Source organism: Ursus americanus, chromosome X, assembly GCF_024610735.1.
Source record: "Ursus americanus isolate L20-20 chromosome X, mUrsAme1.1.p, whole genome shotgun sequence".
NCBI lineage: Eukaryota > Metazoa > Chordata > Mammalia > Carnivora > Ursidae > Ursus > Ursus americanus.
The window spans coordinates 107797023-107812464 of record NC_142164.1 but is presented as its reverse complement, the minus strand read 5'-3'; the positions used below and the strand labels follow the sequence as shown (position 1 = coordinate 107812464).

At 45.3% G+C, this 15442-nt stretch overlaps 1 protein-coding gene across 4 annotated transcripts in view; it reads right to left on the bottom strand.

The window, feature by feature from the left end:
* ADGRG2 (adhesion G protein-coupled receptor G2) overlaps positions 1-6735 on the bottom strand; it is a 126501-nt gene extending 119766 nt beyond the window's left edge. For 3 of the 4 annotated variants that reach the window (XM_087859387.1, XM_045804052.2, XM_087859389.1), the window contains exon 1: positions 6573-6734. The gene's annotated coding sequence lies outside the window, so the exon portion shown is untranslated. Of the gene's footprint in view, positions 1-6572 lie in introns of all 4 variants that reach the window. The other variant, XM_087859388.1, reaches the window with a different exon arrangement.
* Positions 6736-15442: the final 8707 nt, after the last annotated feature.

The window sequence follows — 15442 nt, the reverse complement described above, 5'->3', positions numbered from 1 at the left end:
CACCCACCTCTGCCAGTCATGACAAGCAAAAATGTCTCCAAACATTGCTGAATGTCTCCAGGGAGGCAAAATCGGCCCTGGGTGAGAACCACTAGGGAAGGGAACCAAGGCCATAAACATGACGTGTTGATAAAGGTTAGGAATTGTGTATGCTCCTTGTTGCCATGAGCACTGTGGCCTCTGAAATTACATGGTCTGTGTTCAAACCCTAGATCCGTTACTTACCTTTTGTATTACATTGGCCAAGTTACTTAACCTCTCTGTGCCTCAGTTTCCTCATCTGTAAAATGACAGTAGCACCTGCCTCAAGAAGTTGGATTAAACGAGTGAATATTTGTAAAGTTAGTAAGACCAGTGCCTGCTCATTAAATATTAGCTATTAGCTGTCATTATTACCATCACAGAATCAGAAATGGAGTAGATACCAGATGTCTGTTGACTAATTAACTGCTTACATTAAAATATACTCCATCCTTAACCAATAGAAAGTTCCACACTAAAACAAAACAGAGGCAGAGTACATTAAACTTCTCTTAGGATTAGCGGCCTGATTTCTTCTAGATTCCAGGCACACTCATTCATCTGGTTGACAAATATTTATTGAGCACCTATGTCCCCCTGTTCTAGGTCCTGAGAACACAACACTGAGCAAGATACAGAAAGTCCTCGGCTCTCTGGGAACTTATACTCTAGCAGGGAAAAGAAGACAAGGAATCAGTAGATAAATAATTAAATGATACAATTGCAGATAACAGTTGTTATGAAGAAAACAAAAGCAGGATGTGGGGACGGCCATTCACAGCCGTTGGTGGGAATGTTGTTTTGGAATGATGGTCAGAGAAGACCAACAAGTTATGTGACCATCTGATGAAACGGTGCTCTGGACAGGCAGCAGAGCAAATGCTGGTGTGTTTGGGGAAGTGTGAGAATGGGGGTGAAGGCCGTACAGGGCCTCAGAGGCTACAGTGAGGAACTGGGGTCTTATTCGAAGTGTGGTAGATGTTATTAGAGGGTTTTGAGCAGTGGGTTTACAAGACTGCATTCATTCACAAGCTGTTCTATGGGGTCAAGGGTGGATGCTGGCTTAAAGGCTACACAGTAATTCAAGAGACAAATGTCTCACTTTGCAGCATAGCAGCATCTGATATAAAATGAATGTCTAGGCCACAGTTCAGCAGTCTGGAGGCTTAGAAACTAAAGGGACAGTTTGATAAAATAGTGTTTAATGAAAGAGTGGTTGAATCCATTTATAGGGCAACGATCATCATTTTTAAATGAAATAGAACAGATGGAAGAAAACGGAAAATATTAGAATACACTGCACAAAGGCAAAATACATAAGACTCCGTGAGATTCTATTTCAATCATATATAGGTAGGTTCGTACTAGGCTGAGATTTAAAATATACTTCTCACTATGGGTGGCAGACAGGAGAGTTTGAAAACACTACCAAAAGCGAGCTTATTTATTCATAAGTAGGTTATATCATCTGTCTCTTTATTTTCTCCCTTTCTTGCTGTACCTGGCATCCCCCAAACGAGGATATTATAAAAAAGCTCCAAAGGTAGTATCTTCGCAGTCTAAATAAAACAGTTGCCTTATAGTACACTTTACCTTCTCCTCCAGGGAGATCAAAATATGGCCCTCTGTAGAAGCTGGGAAGAGTGACTCACCTCTAAACTGTTAGGCTTTTTCAATGGAAAAAAAGAATCTAAGCAGAACACGAAATTTTAAAATTAAACTTTAGATGTTTAGAAGCTCCAAATGCAAAGAAACTTCCTGAAGGTGGTAGGAATAGCAACCAGAACTCTACAGCAAGCACAATACCTGGTAGTAAAGTGTTAGAACCATTCTCACCCAAATCAGATACTCCTCAACTGTGTCCTAGAGGGAAGCCCAGCCACTAAGGCAAGCAAGTAAAATGGGGCAAGTATGGGGTGGGGACCTTAAAAATCCAAGCAAACTGACTGGAAGAACTTTGAACTTACAAAAGTTCAGTAACGTGGCTTGAATATGATAGACCTACAAAAAAATTAAATAGCCTGTCTATACAAGAGTGTAGTAATTATAAAATGAAATGGGAATAAATGATACAGTTTCTAAAAGCAATAAAAATTACACCCACAAAACAATCGAGGAATTCACCTAACAAGAATGTGTAAGACCTACAGCATAGTATAGGCGTAAGGACAGACATACAGATCAACGAAACAGAACAGAGATAAAAAAATAAACCCACAGAGGGGCGCCTGGGTGGCTCAGTCAGTTAAGCATCTGACTCTTGATTTTGGCTCAGGTCACAATCTCAGGGTTGTGAGATCAAGCCCCGCGTCAGGCTCTCCCTCTCCCTCTGCCCCTCTCCACCACCTCCCCCCTCTAAAATAAATACATAAATAAATTAACAAACCCACATGTGTACAGTCAATTAATTTTTGACAAAGGGGCCAAGGGAATACAAGGAGGGAAGTACAGTCTTTTCAACAAATGGAATTGGAACTGGCTATCTATATGAACAAAAGTGAATCTTGACCCATACAAAAGTTAACTGAAATGAAGCCATAAACCTACATAAATGACAAAACTATAAAATGTCCAGAAGAAAGCACAGGAAAAAATCCTGGTAAACACGAGGTAGACAAAGATTTATCAAACAGGTTACTAAAACTGCTATCTATAGAAGGAACAAAACCTGATAAATTAGACTTTATCAAAATTGGAAACTTCTGCTCTTCAAAAAAAACATCATTAATTCCACTTATATGATGTGTAAGTCAAATAAAATAGTCAAACTCATAGAAACAAAGAGTAGAATGGTGGTTGCCAGGGGCTGGAGGAGGGGGAAATGGGGAGTTAGCGTTCAATGGGCATAAAGCTTCAGTTGCGCACAATGAATCCGTTCCAGAGATTGGCGGTCCAACATGGTGCCTATAGTTAACAGTACTCTACTGTACACTTAAAAATTTAAGAGGGTAGATCTCAAGTTAAGTGTTCTCACATCACAAAAAAGAAAATGAAAAGCCAAGCCACAGCCTGAAAGAAAATATTTGCAATAGATATCTGACCTGTATCCAGATATATGATATATGCAGAACTCTCATGATTCAGTAAGACAGACATTTCATAAAAGATATACAAATGACCAGAAAGCACATGAAAAGATGCTCAACATCACTAGTCATCAGGGAAGTGCCAACTAACACCACAAAGAGCTGCCACCACAAACCCACTAGAATGGCTAAGATAAAATCAACTGACAATACCAAGTGCTGACACGTACCTGGACCTCTCATACATTGCCGGTGGTGGTGTACTGGGGTGTGGCCACTTGGGAAAAGTCTGGCCGTTTCTGATAAAGCTAAATTTACCACCCAGTCCAGAGGCAATCCTACTTGGAGGTATTTACCTGGGTGGAATGAAAGTGTATGTTCACACAGGAAGCTGTCTGTGAAAGTTCATATTGGCCCCATCCATAACCACCTAAAATCAGTAAACGGATAAACTGTGGAATAGTACTCAGCAATAAAAAGGAACAAATTATTGATTCACACGACACTGAGAAATCTCAAATGCGTTATGCAAGGTGAAAGAAGCCAGACACAGAAGGCAACATCATGTATGAATCCATTCTCAGGGCATTCTGGAATAAACTTACAGCAACATTAAACAAATAATGGTTGCCAGGGGCTGAGAGTGGTGGAGGAGGTTGACTACAAAAGTTCAATAAGGAATTTTCTGGAATGACCGAATTCATCTCTATCTTGCTATTGTGCTCATTAGATGACTATATGTACCTGTCATAACTTACAGAACTGTACACAAAGGGGGTGAATGTTATTACACATAAATTATACCTCAATTTCAAAAACATGGGAGTCAACTCAAGAACTAATTAAGTAGATTTATAAAATGGAACAGAGTGTTCACAGAATCTTATTTGATTGAGAGGATTTATTTTATGGTAATTTTTACCAAATGTTCAGCCCATTTCTTAACTTCCAGTACCCCCACCTCATACCATGTCCCCAATTAAGTTCCATGTGGATTAAAGACCCACATATTTTAGAAACCATACACATTTTAAAAGAATGTTTTGCCCTCTATTTCAGCAAGGCTTCAAAACCAGCTCCTAGGTTTTTACTAAAGGCAGAACCTCATTTCTATCTTCCAAATTATTAACATCACAGAAACACATTATCTGCCCATACACCTTTTTTTTTTTTTTTTTTTTTAAGGGTGCTCTTCCCAGTTTGTAGCAAGTATTTGAAAGGGACTTGGCACTCTGGCAGCAAAATGGAAAAATGTCTTTGTCAGTTTCTCGTGAGCAGTGAAAGCACCAGGAACCTACGTAGTGACGTCCCCCTGAGTCCAAAACTTACATAGTGATGTCCCCCTCTGAGTCCCAAACCAGACTCAGCCACACCACAACCACACCAGAGCCCCCAGAACAAACATGTAGGCCACGCAAAAGCAGCTTCTTAACTTGCTCCCTAACACCTGAGCAAACTCACTTTGCCATTTCTGGAAGGCTGTTCACGGTACCAAAAACACAGAGGCTCTCCTTTCCCTGCCAAATCTGCCAATGAAATTCCATTTCTCAGGCGTTTTCTCCCTCTGCTGAACAAAATCATATCCATAATTAAGGTTCAACTTTTTCTTTTCTGTGTTTCCAACCATTTTTTTCTAGAAAATCACACACACCTGGAATTATTATGCAAGAATTACTCACACGGAAAACACCTGCATTTCTTCAGTGTTTTTCGATAGCAAAATCTGCTCTATCCCCCTTTTAAGGAAAGTCACCTTGCAGGGATGTGGGAAAGACAAAAGCGGTGGGAATCCGATCAGGGCTTGGCATCGCGCTGAGGCCCTGTAAAACAATACCTTTGAACAGCTACAAAATTTGGCCACTTTTTGTTTTCCAGATTTGCATTCGAGCTCTAAAAGCAGACAAACCAAGCAATGTCCAGCTCGTTTCAGATCTTAACTAAGCAAAACTTTCAGACACTAAACAGGTCTCCCCAAATCCTGTGGGAATAACACATATTTTATCACTTAATTTACAGATTATTATGATGTCGAACTTAACTGTATTGCCTATTAATAACTAAGCTCGTAATAAATTGTTAATTATTAATATTAATAAAGCAATAAATACTGGCATACCACGTATAACTGAGGTTACACTCACAGGCTTATCTCTTAAAATAGTCAAAGAGAAGCGGAGAAAGACTGGAGGTACTGCAACATCCGGCTAGACTTTGGCTTAATAAACCTTCACTCTCCATCACCCACCAGCTCCTAACCCTGATCAAAGAAATGGGTCTTTTTTCTGCCGATGGGGACTATAAGACAGGATCAGCTACATAATTTGTGAGCTCCAGTGCAGAATGAAAATGCAAAGCCCCTTGTTCAAAAATTATTAAGAATTTCAACAGCGACAGCAAAGCATGAAAACCAAATACAGGTTGCATGCCCACGAAGCCGGCTCGACCAACATAATATATTTGGCTAGTAAGCTAGTAAGAAAAGTAAAGCATTTCGCTTCTAAATGAGTAGCAATCATTTCGTGTGTGTGTGTTTGGGGTGGAGCCGGGACTGTAAAGTCTTAGGACCTCTTCTGCCAGTCTCTCACTTTTCCTTAGGTTTTCAGCCTGTTGGACAGAAAGTACTTCTGCAGTGCCTACCGTACCGAATGTGGTCCAAGGAGCCGCAGCACCAGCATCACGTGGGGGCTTGTTAGAAATGCAGACCGTCGGGCCCCACCCCAGATCTACTTAATCAAGAATCTGCATTTTAACAAGATTCCCAGGGGATTCTGGTGGAAAGTGCAAACTAAGATCTGTCACTATCCAGGCAGCCACGGAAAACCTCTGCCGCCTGCCTCATCTGATTGTGCTAAAACCCGTCGGCTCTCCTCCTCACCACCTTACACATAGTTCCGGAGCCTAGAAAGGGCAAGTCCCTGTCAGAAAGCGCTCATCCGAGACTTACAGCCTCCTCCTTCCCCGACATGCTCACCCCTAGGCTTCGAGCTGCCGCTCCATCCCGCCGCGCCCCCCGCCACCTGTTCTGGATCCTGCCAGACGGCGCCGCGCAGAGACGTCGGGGACCCGGGGCGCGTTCGCGCTCCGCAAGCTCCGCCGCACCCCCCGCCCGGAGCGGTAAACTGAGTCCCCCAAGGCTCTGGTCTCGAAGTCCTTCCGCGCGAACAAGATTCGTAGGTCCGTTTCCCGGAGGGGCGGGGAGAGTTTCAGTCCTTTTGAAGCTTTTATATACACACGCCGTCCCCCACCCCTCGGAGAATGCGTCGCGGGAGCCCCCTTTCCCGTGGCGCGCACTCTCCCACTGTCCGGGTGCCGGCCCCCGGGGCTCGGCCCCTCTGCCTCTGCCTTTCAGGGCGGCCCCGGGCTCCGAGTCAGAGCCGCAGTCGGGCGGAGGAAGCGTTCGCCCCGCTGTTCCGTCGCCCTGCAGGTCCAGGCGCTCCGCCCGAGCCGCCCGCGCCCGTCGTCAGCTCCCGGGCTGGGTCTCAGGAGCCTGAGGAAACAAGACTCATCCCAGCGCCGCGCGCTTACCTGCCTATCCCGGCAGACCCGCTGGCTGCTGGCTGTCTCCGGCTCTCCTTCTCCCCTTTCCCTCGGGCCGCGTCCCTCCCCCTTCCCGCGGGCTGGGCGCCGCCCCCGCCGCTCCGGGACCGCTCGCCCGCCTGCTCTCCAGCTGCCCAGCGCGGCGTGGCGCGTCGGGCGCTCGGCGGCGGCGAGGCTGGGCGCGGAGGCTGGGCGCGGAGGCTGGACGCGGAGGTGGGGAGCGGGCGGGGCGCCGAGGGAGGAGGGCGTGAGCGAGCGGCGCGGCGGGCCGGAGCCCGGCGGGGAGCTCCGGGCAGGGGGGCGGGGAGAGAATCGCGGCCGGCTGGCTGGGCGGCCCACCCCACTCCTGCAGAGGCCCCTGCGGCGCGTCTGGACTCCCAGGACCGCGCGACCCTCGGATGCCCGGCGTCCGATCCGGCGCGCTCCTTGGAGACCCCCAACCTCCAAACCCATCCTCTCACCTTTAGGGGTCGCCCTGGTACCCAAATGCCTAGCTCACTGTTTTCGGCACCGTGCACTGGGGTGGGTGGAAACCCCGAAGTCGCGCCTCTGCCACAGTATTCCCAGTGCAGAGATCCTGTGTCAGACCACTGGAGGGGGGATTTGGAGAAACCGGTAAAAGGAAAATGTCCTGGGAAAGGTTTTAGCTCCATGGTTTATTTGGTGAAGGACAGGTTACACCGGATACCTAGAAACTGGGATCCCCAGCATTCTGCTTGCTGAGTGTGTGTGTCGGGGAATGGGGGGGGGGGGTTAATATGGAGTGAGTTGTGTCTCGTCCCTTCTGTCTTTTCTATTAGCATCTCCTCCCTGTGCACGGTCACAGAAAAAGAACTAGATCTGGATAGGACTTACAGATCACCTAACCAGCTTGTCAAAGTACCCCATGTTACAAATGGGAAAATGGAGGCCTGGGGGCCTTGACCCGGTTCTACAATTCTACAATTCTAATTAGATACAGAGACGAGGGGGAAAAAATAAGCACTCTGAATTCCCGCTCTGGCTCCTTTTACTGCTGCCCAACTATTCGCTTCAACCCTACCTTTTATAGTCAAATAGCTTCTGTATTTGCAAAATGCTTTATCGCTCTAAAGGCACCATTCTCTTTTGTTAAAACCTGCAGGAGAATATTCCATTGTTCTTCACCACCAAAACAAGATTCCAGGTTCTGAATTGCATTCACAGCTCTGAAGAAGGTGTTTATAAAATGCAGGTCTGCAGAGCACATCCTGGCTGACTCTGCCATATTAGACACAACCCTGGGGTAAGATGTACTCAGCTTTGCAGGAGGGGTTGAATTTGTTTTGCAAACGCCAACTTATTAACACTCACAACATTCTAGCTGGATAAATGAATGGAAAGTGTTTTCAGAGAGACTTTTGACTGATTGGATTAAGGGAGAGTGGAGGTCAGGGAGTTCATCCAGGTTACATAACAAGTTGGAGGCAGAATTATGATAGGGGGGAGAACAGTGTATTTTAATAAACAGGTTTAATGATACTCCAAAGGATTAAATTATTTCTGTTTGCATTAACTTAACATTTGTATATCTTCGACTTACTAGAAAGTAGACTTCATACTGTGTAGAGCCACCAAAAATCTCATACACTGCTATTTGGCAGAATCTATTGAAACTGAGCATACAACTACCCCGTGTCTGGCAATTGTCCTTCTAGGTGTATACCCAACAGAAAGGAGTGCATATGTTTACCAACGGATACGAACAGAGAGTGTTCATAGCAGTGTCTTTCTAATAGCCCTAGACTGAAAGCTACTCAAATGTCCATCAGCACTAGAATGGATTGAAAACGTTGCGGTGGTGTAGTCACAAAATGGAATACCAAACAGCGAGGAGAAAGCATGAACCACAGCTAAACTGAGTATAGACGGAATTCATAAACAATATTGAGCAGAGGAAATCAGACATGAAAGCATACGTACAATGTGATTCCGTTTATGCAGAGTGTAAAACGGGCAAAACCAACAATCAGGGTAGCGGTGGTCGAGAAGTTGGTGACTGGAGGGAGTTACATGGGGGATAAGAAGGTGATGTCTTGTTTCTTTATCTGGGTGCTACCTACATGGATGTATAAGGTTTGTGAAAATTCATTGAGTTGCTCACCTATGATATGTGCACTTTCCCTATCTATGTTTTACTTCAAGAAAGGAGTTTAAAAGTCTGTATACCTCATATTAAAAGTTGTTTGAATTTCTAAAGTGAGTGTGATGCCAGAATAAATATGCTTTTCCTTTAAACAACCTTGCTGTTAAAAAGAAAGACACTCAGGCGCCTGGGTGGCTCAGTCGGTTAAGCTTCTGCCTTCGGCTCAGGTCATGATCGCAGGCTCCTGGGATGGAGCCCTGGAATCCAGGAGCCTGCTAAGCGGGGAGTCTGGTTCTCCCTCTTCCTCTGCCTCTCTCCCCACTCCTGCTCTCTCTCTCACTCACTCTCTCTCTCAAATAAATAAAAAAGCCTTAAAAAAAAAAAAGGGAAGACACTTGAAGGAAGTAAGTCTAAAACACAAAAATGAGAGACCCCTTAGCCTGAAATTAAAATTCAGATTTTGATGCACTTCCAGTCGAACTTCCATTCCCCTTGGCACACACTGTCAGGTCAACATAACTCTGCCATCCTGACTGAAAGAAGAGGAAAGAGGCTGGACCGAAGAGGTGGCCGGCACTCCAGCCAAGGGGCCCTCTGCCTTTTCCGTGAGAGGGGCCCAGGTCACACACTGCAGGCACTGTCTGGTGATACGGAGGAAGGCTGTGGGTGCTTGGGATCTGCAGTTCAATCTTAAATCTACGGGAGCACAGCCCAGAGGCTGCTGTCCCAGCAACTGGAGAGTGGGCGGTTTGGATCTTGCCCTACAGGGTATGTGTGCCGGTGATAGATTTGATCCCCAACATTGGTTGGTCAGGAAACATGGCAGAGACTGAGCGGAAGGGCAGAAGGTCTCTTCCTGCTCGCCCCCTCCCTCTGGTGGACCCTTCACTGTGGGCTCTCAGCGGAGGGAGGTGGCAGAAAAGGATCGCTCAGCAGTGCTCAAGGCCCAGCCCTCTCCTTAGAACTTCAAATGCAACTCTACCTGTGGCCAAATAGTCTGCAAAGATACCACACAATGGTCTCTAACAGATTTATTATTTTCCAAGGGAAATGAGCACAAAGAGAACATGGGACTTGGGGGTAAGTCAAGACGGTGGGATGAGAAACCACAATGATGATGGCAGCCATGATGGTGATGAACATTACACTTGCTACATGCTGGGCGTGTTAGGTTCTTCCCTAGTTTATACTTCATTACCAAATCTTCACGGCAACCCACTGAGGATTGTCCAGCTGAGGAAACTGAGGCACAGAGACCTTAAGTAGCCTCTCCCAAGATCCACAGCTAGTAAGTGGTAGAGCCAGGAGTGAAATCAGTCAGAATGTGACTGTCGAGCTCCTGCTGCGTGAAGGCCAGGTATGAAAGGTGCAACGCTGGGGTGGCAAAAGCACTGGGCAGAGAATCAGAAAATGAAACTACACTGAGTCTGGGTCTCAGTTTTCCCATTTGTAAAATACATAGAGGGTGACAAGTTCAATCTAAACTCCAGCGGTAGTGCCAAGGGTTGCTTTAGGGAATTTTGAGCCCCTCATAATCTCATCAACATCCCAACACCCCAGATAAGAGGCATCTGACAAAAGCAGTGTACTATATGATCAAAACATGAAAAGTTCCCTAGCCATGGCCTCCACTTCCCACACAATTGTCACCTGATTACCAGGACTGAATTTCTTCTTTCTAGAAATTCTAGAGCTACCACTGTTCAGAAGTCCTTTCTGGCTTTAATCATTCATCCGTTCAACAACAAACGTTTATCTTATGTGTAAGTATCAGTGAGGATAGCCTAGATTGTGCTACAGTAACAAACTCAAAATCCCTATGGTTCACACAACAAAGGTTTTTGTCTCACTCATGCTATGTGTTCATTATAGGTTAGAAGGGAGAGCTCTACTTACTACCGTCATTCAGGGACCCAGGCCGACTGAGTAGCCACCCTCCCAAATGTCGCTGGTGGCTCAGCTAGAAGGAAAAGAGAGCTCTGGACCACAAGCGTTTAAATGTTTCAGCCCAGACTTGATGTACACACTTCTGCTCCCAACTCATCAGCTGGAACTGCTCGCAGAGTTGCCCCCAGGCACAGAAGGCCAGGCAAGGCAGTCCTATAAGGACGCAGGAAGTGAAGAGGTAGAAATACTACCATACCTACTATGGCTGACCCCTGGGCAGATGAAGATGAGCAAGAGGGGATCCCAGCCCCCTAGGCACTCACAATCAAACCGGAGAAGCCTCTGGCCACACCATTCCATCCCTTGCAGGGCAGGCTTTGGTGGATCTAGGTGAAAAACCAATCACTGCCGATGTGAGTGATGTCACCATGTGATACAGCAAAATTTTTCTCTAGAACATTGCGTTAGTTGTAATAATGGTGAACCGATTGCACAATGGAGGAGACAAATAAATCACACGTTCTCGTGGGAGGCAAAAGGCTCTCTCCTGTGAAAATACTGAATGAAGACAGTGGGACATGTTGTCATTCTGTTCGATGAAAGTTACAAATAGCAGTTTAATGAAAAATGAAACCAGACTTTGGCCTCTAGCAAGATGAGGATGATGGGACCAGCCCTTTCTGAGAATGTGTCCCAACTTGGGAAGAGCTGAGCATGGCCCCGTGCCAACACAAATAATCCCAGAATCAAGAGGAAACTAAATGCATCCCAGTAGATGTGCACACTGGCATTAGCTTGTGCAACTCACCACCACCCTGCCTACAATGAGCAATCCAGAGCCTTGGGGTAGAGACTAGGGGGAGGAAGATGAGCCCATCTCTTCAGAAGTGACACAGGGAACAACTCTCTGAGCCAGGCCACATTCAGCTCAGTCATAATTGAAGTTCTTTGAACAGAGATGGCCCTGTTTGTTCCTTGGAAGAGCCCATGAAGTCCTCCTGACCATGCAATTTCTTTCTTAACAATTTTATTTTTAAGCGATCTCTACACCCAATATGGGGCTCGAACCCTCAAGCCCGAGATCAAGACTGAGCCAGCCAGGCACCTGCTCACCATGCAATTTTAAACGGAGTTTCTGGTTTACCTGTCTTTGAAGCCGCAGGGCATATTTCCGGAGAAAACTCTGGACGGACACACCCTTAGAGCACCCTAGCTGGGCCATTTTCCCTCTTGCGGAAGACACTTTGAGACTATGCAAATACCCTGTTTCTCCTCAAACCTTCTCTTATTAATGTTAGCAACCATCCGTGGGTCATGCCTGCGACAGTGATTGCTGGGGTGTGCTAATGGTAACTTAGTATTTCCCTCATGGCTTCTACATTCATTCACTGGAATTCTTCTATAGGGAAGAGCTATACCTTCTCTCCCATTACTTTACTTATTCAATTTATTTATATCACTATGGACTCATAGGTAATTATTTTAGTCTTTGGGTTATAATCCAATGTTATCATTTTGTTGTCAAACATCTTGGCTTGTCGGTCACTGGGAGCTCTTTCAGGTCAGCTCCTGTGTCCATTCCTTTTTAGAGCACTTCCTTACTTTCTGGAACCATAATATATTACAGGCTCATCTTGTATATTACTCCATTTTTTTTCATTTCACCTAAGAAGACGTCTTAAGACCCCCTCCCATTTAAAAAGAAGTATTTGTATATTTTTAACCAATTCACCAACTGGGGATCCTCTGCATGAGGTAATCCTCCATTTTGTTTGTCCTAAGTTGCTTTTCTCAAGTTACAACAGTTAATCTACCTGGATATAGTTTTGGGGAACTTAGTGAAAAAAAAAAAAATCCTGTTAAGTAAATACATCCTTCGTCCTAGAATAGTTTTGGTACGCCCACTGGCCCCATACTTCCTTGACCTCACCTGCAGTTATGACGTTTCTGGCTGTAAGTACAAGAAACCACAAATCCAACTGGCGTAAATCATGAGGAAATGTGTTATTTCAGGAAACAGGAAGATCAGATGCATAGTGCAAGAATTCTGGCTCCTCTTTGCTGTGAGGGCTCTGTGAGGGCTTTGTGTGAGGGCTCTGCCCTCAGCCTGGTTTCCCTCATGGTCATATGTAGGCAGTCAGCAGCAAAGAGGGCAATGGGCTACCTCGCTTGTGCCCATCAGGAGAGGTCAGGGAAGGAAGGAGAGGGAAAAACAAAAAACAAAAAAATGAACAACATAAATCTTCCTTCAACTGTGGCTTAAATGGCCTTCTTTTTAGTCCGATGGGGCCAATTTAGGTCATAGACTACCTCTGGACGAATTCAGCTGCCAGGGTAATGCCAGAAACTGATTGGCTTAAGCCTGAATTCAGGAACCAATCACTATCAGGGGGAATGTGATCAGCATGACTGGTGCGGTCAAGTGGTTCTCATATATAAGCCTGAATCAGAATCACCAGGAGGGCTTACTAAAATACAAATTGCAGGACCCACAGCCCCAGGGTTTCTGATTCAGTAATGTTGGGTGGGGCTTGAGAATATACTTTTCCGACTGTGCGTTTCTAACAAGTTCCCAAATGATGCCGGGAACCACAGTTAGAGGACCAAGGGGTAAGCCCATCAGACTAACTCTATGGCTGGGGCTAGGATCAGTGTCCCCTGAATCACATGGGCTGCATGGAAAAAAATGAATGAATGCCTGAAAAAAACTAGGGGAAGAGAAGAATGGGTTGAGGGTGGACCATCAGCTGGTGCCTGCCAAACTATTGCTCCTCAAACTTGAATGTGCAAGCAACACTTGAGGATTCTGTTAAAATGCAGATTCTATTTCGGTAGGTCTGGGGTGGGGCCTGAGAGTTTGCATTTCTCCTAAGCAACGCTGATGCTGCTAGTCCTTAGACCTCATTATGAAGAAGGCACTATACCCCCGTTCCCTGGTTCAGGCCTCCCATAGCTACATGCAATGCATGTAACATCCTAACAGACTCCCCTGCACTCCCCTGCATCTCAGTTGTGAACAGTCCAAATGGCTTCTTAGACCAGTCCATAGCATTCCCTATCATCTACAGAACCCAGCTCAGAACCCTTCAGTTGTCATTCACAGCCCATTGGGATCTTTCTTCAACCTTAGTCTTCTATGTGAATCCTCAGTTCCCATCAGAATCCCTGCACACTCCACTTAGAAGGTGCCTTGCCCATTTCCACAATTTTATCTTTCTGCTTGCTCTACCTGTCACCCAATTTGTCTTTCCTCGCCCTCTGCTTCTTTGAATCCTGCACTTTTCTCAAGGGCAAGTTCTTCAAAGCCTCCTCTGCCCTCCCTTATATGGATTCTACAATTATTTGCCCACCCCCAGGGTGCCAGGCAGCTTCAGCTGTCCTTCCTTCCCCTGAATTCCCAAACCCTCATTTGTTCGCACCATTCATTAAGCTCTGATGATTCATGGCCTTGAATGTTGAGGCTAAGTTGCAGTTGTAGTTGCCAATTAGAATAGAAGTTCCTTGAGACCAAGCCCTGGTACTTCCTTTTTCCCCTAGTGTTCACCCCTGAATCTAGGTATAGTAGATGTATTTGTCAAGTTAGGCCAGGCTGTTGTAACAACCCTAAAATTCAATGGTTTAACTTCGTAAAGGTATATTTCTCCCTCATGTGAAGTCAGAGGCAGGACAGGATACCCTCCTCCATCTTCAAGGGAAACCATCAGGAACATGTGTCTCCAAGATGGCAGAGGCAGGGAAGAAGAGGGGGAATGAGGCACCCGGGCTTTTAAATGCCACAGCCCAGAAGTGATACATATCACTTCTGTTCACAATTGATTGGCCAGTATTAGTCCTATGGCTCCAACTTAACTGTATGGAATATTTGATGACACTCGTCTATACCATAGTAGGTATCAGTAGTTATTCTTTGCTTTCTTTCTTTCTTTCTTTCTTTCTTTCTTTCTTTCTTTCTTTCTTTCTTTCTTTTTTTTTTTTTTTTTTTTGATTTCCTTTTTTAAGTAATCTCTATACCCAACATGTGGCTCGAACTTACAACCCTGAGATCAAGAGTCACATGCTCCACCGACAGAGCCAGCCAGGAGCTGCTCAGTAGTTAGTTCTTGATTAACAGTTTGAGTCTTTTTCTCAGGGTCTTTTCCAGCTTCAAGAGATCTTCCCCGAGGATTGATGACACAGACCACACTGGATTTCAGTGAGGCCTTCCCTGAGTGCCTTATTTATTCACATTTTTAAATTTCCTCCTTCACCACACCCAGCTCGCTCGCTCTGCTCTTTCCCTGCTTTATTTTTTCTCCGTAGCACTAATTGCCAACCAACTTATGTTACTCACTTATTTTGTTTATTGACTGTCTCCCCCCCGAAAAACAGAAAGCAAGTTCCATAAGGGCAAGGATGTTTTTGCTTGGTTTTTTACTATTTTTGTTGCTGTGTCTCCAGCGCCTAGACCTGTGCCTGGCACATGGTTGGTATTCAACAAATAATGAATGAACGAATGAACGGATGAATGAATGTGTGAATCATGGATTTATATGAGAGGAAGTGATGCTTTTGTGTGTGTTTTTTTTTTTTTTACCAGGTACCTTCCTGGAGGGCTTTGGCCTTGCCCAAGTAGATGTACCAAAGGAAAAGTATATAGTGACTATTAAAAGCTTGTCCTTTCTAAAATTGGTAGTGCCAGCAAATTCCCTTGATCCTTTGCTCTGGTACCTACTATGACCGTCTGTATACTCCTGAGTAGGCGAAAGAGATACTAAGAAAGGCTTCAGAAATATTGGTGCCAGGGCCTTTCTTCTCTTAGGTTTGCCTCTGGATAGACCAAGTCCCCGGGGCAGGCTGGACAAATCATCGGAAAGCAAGCTACTAAATA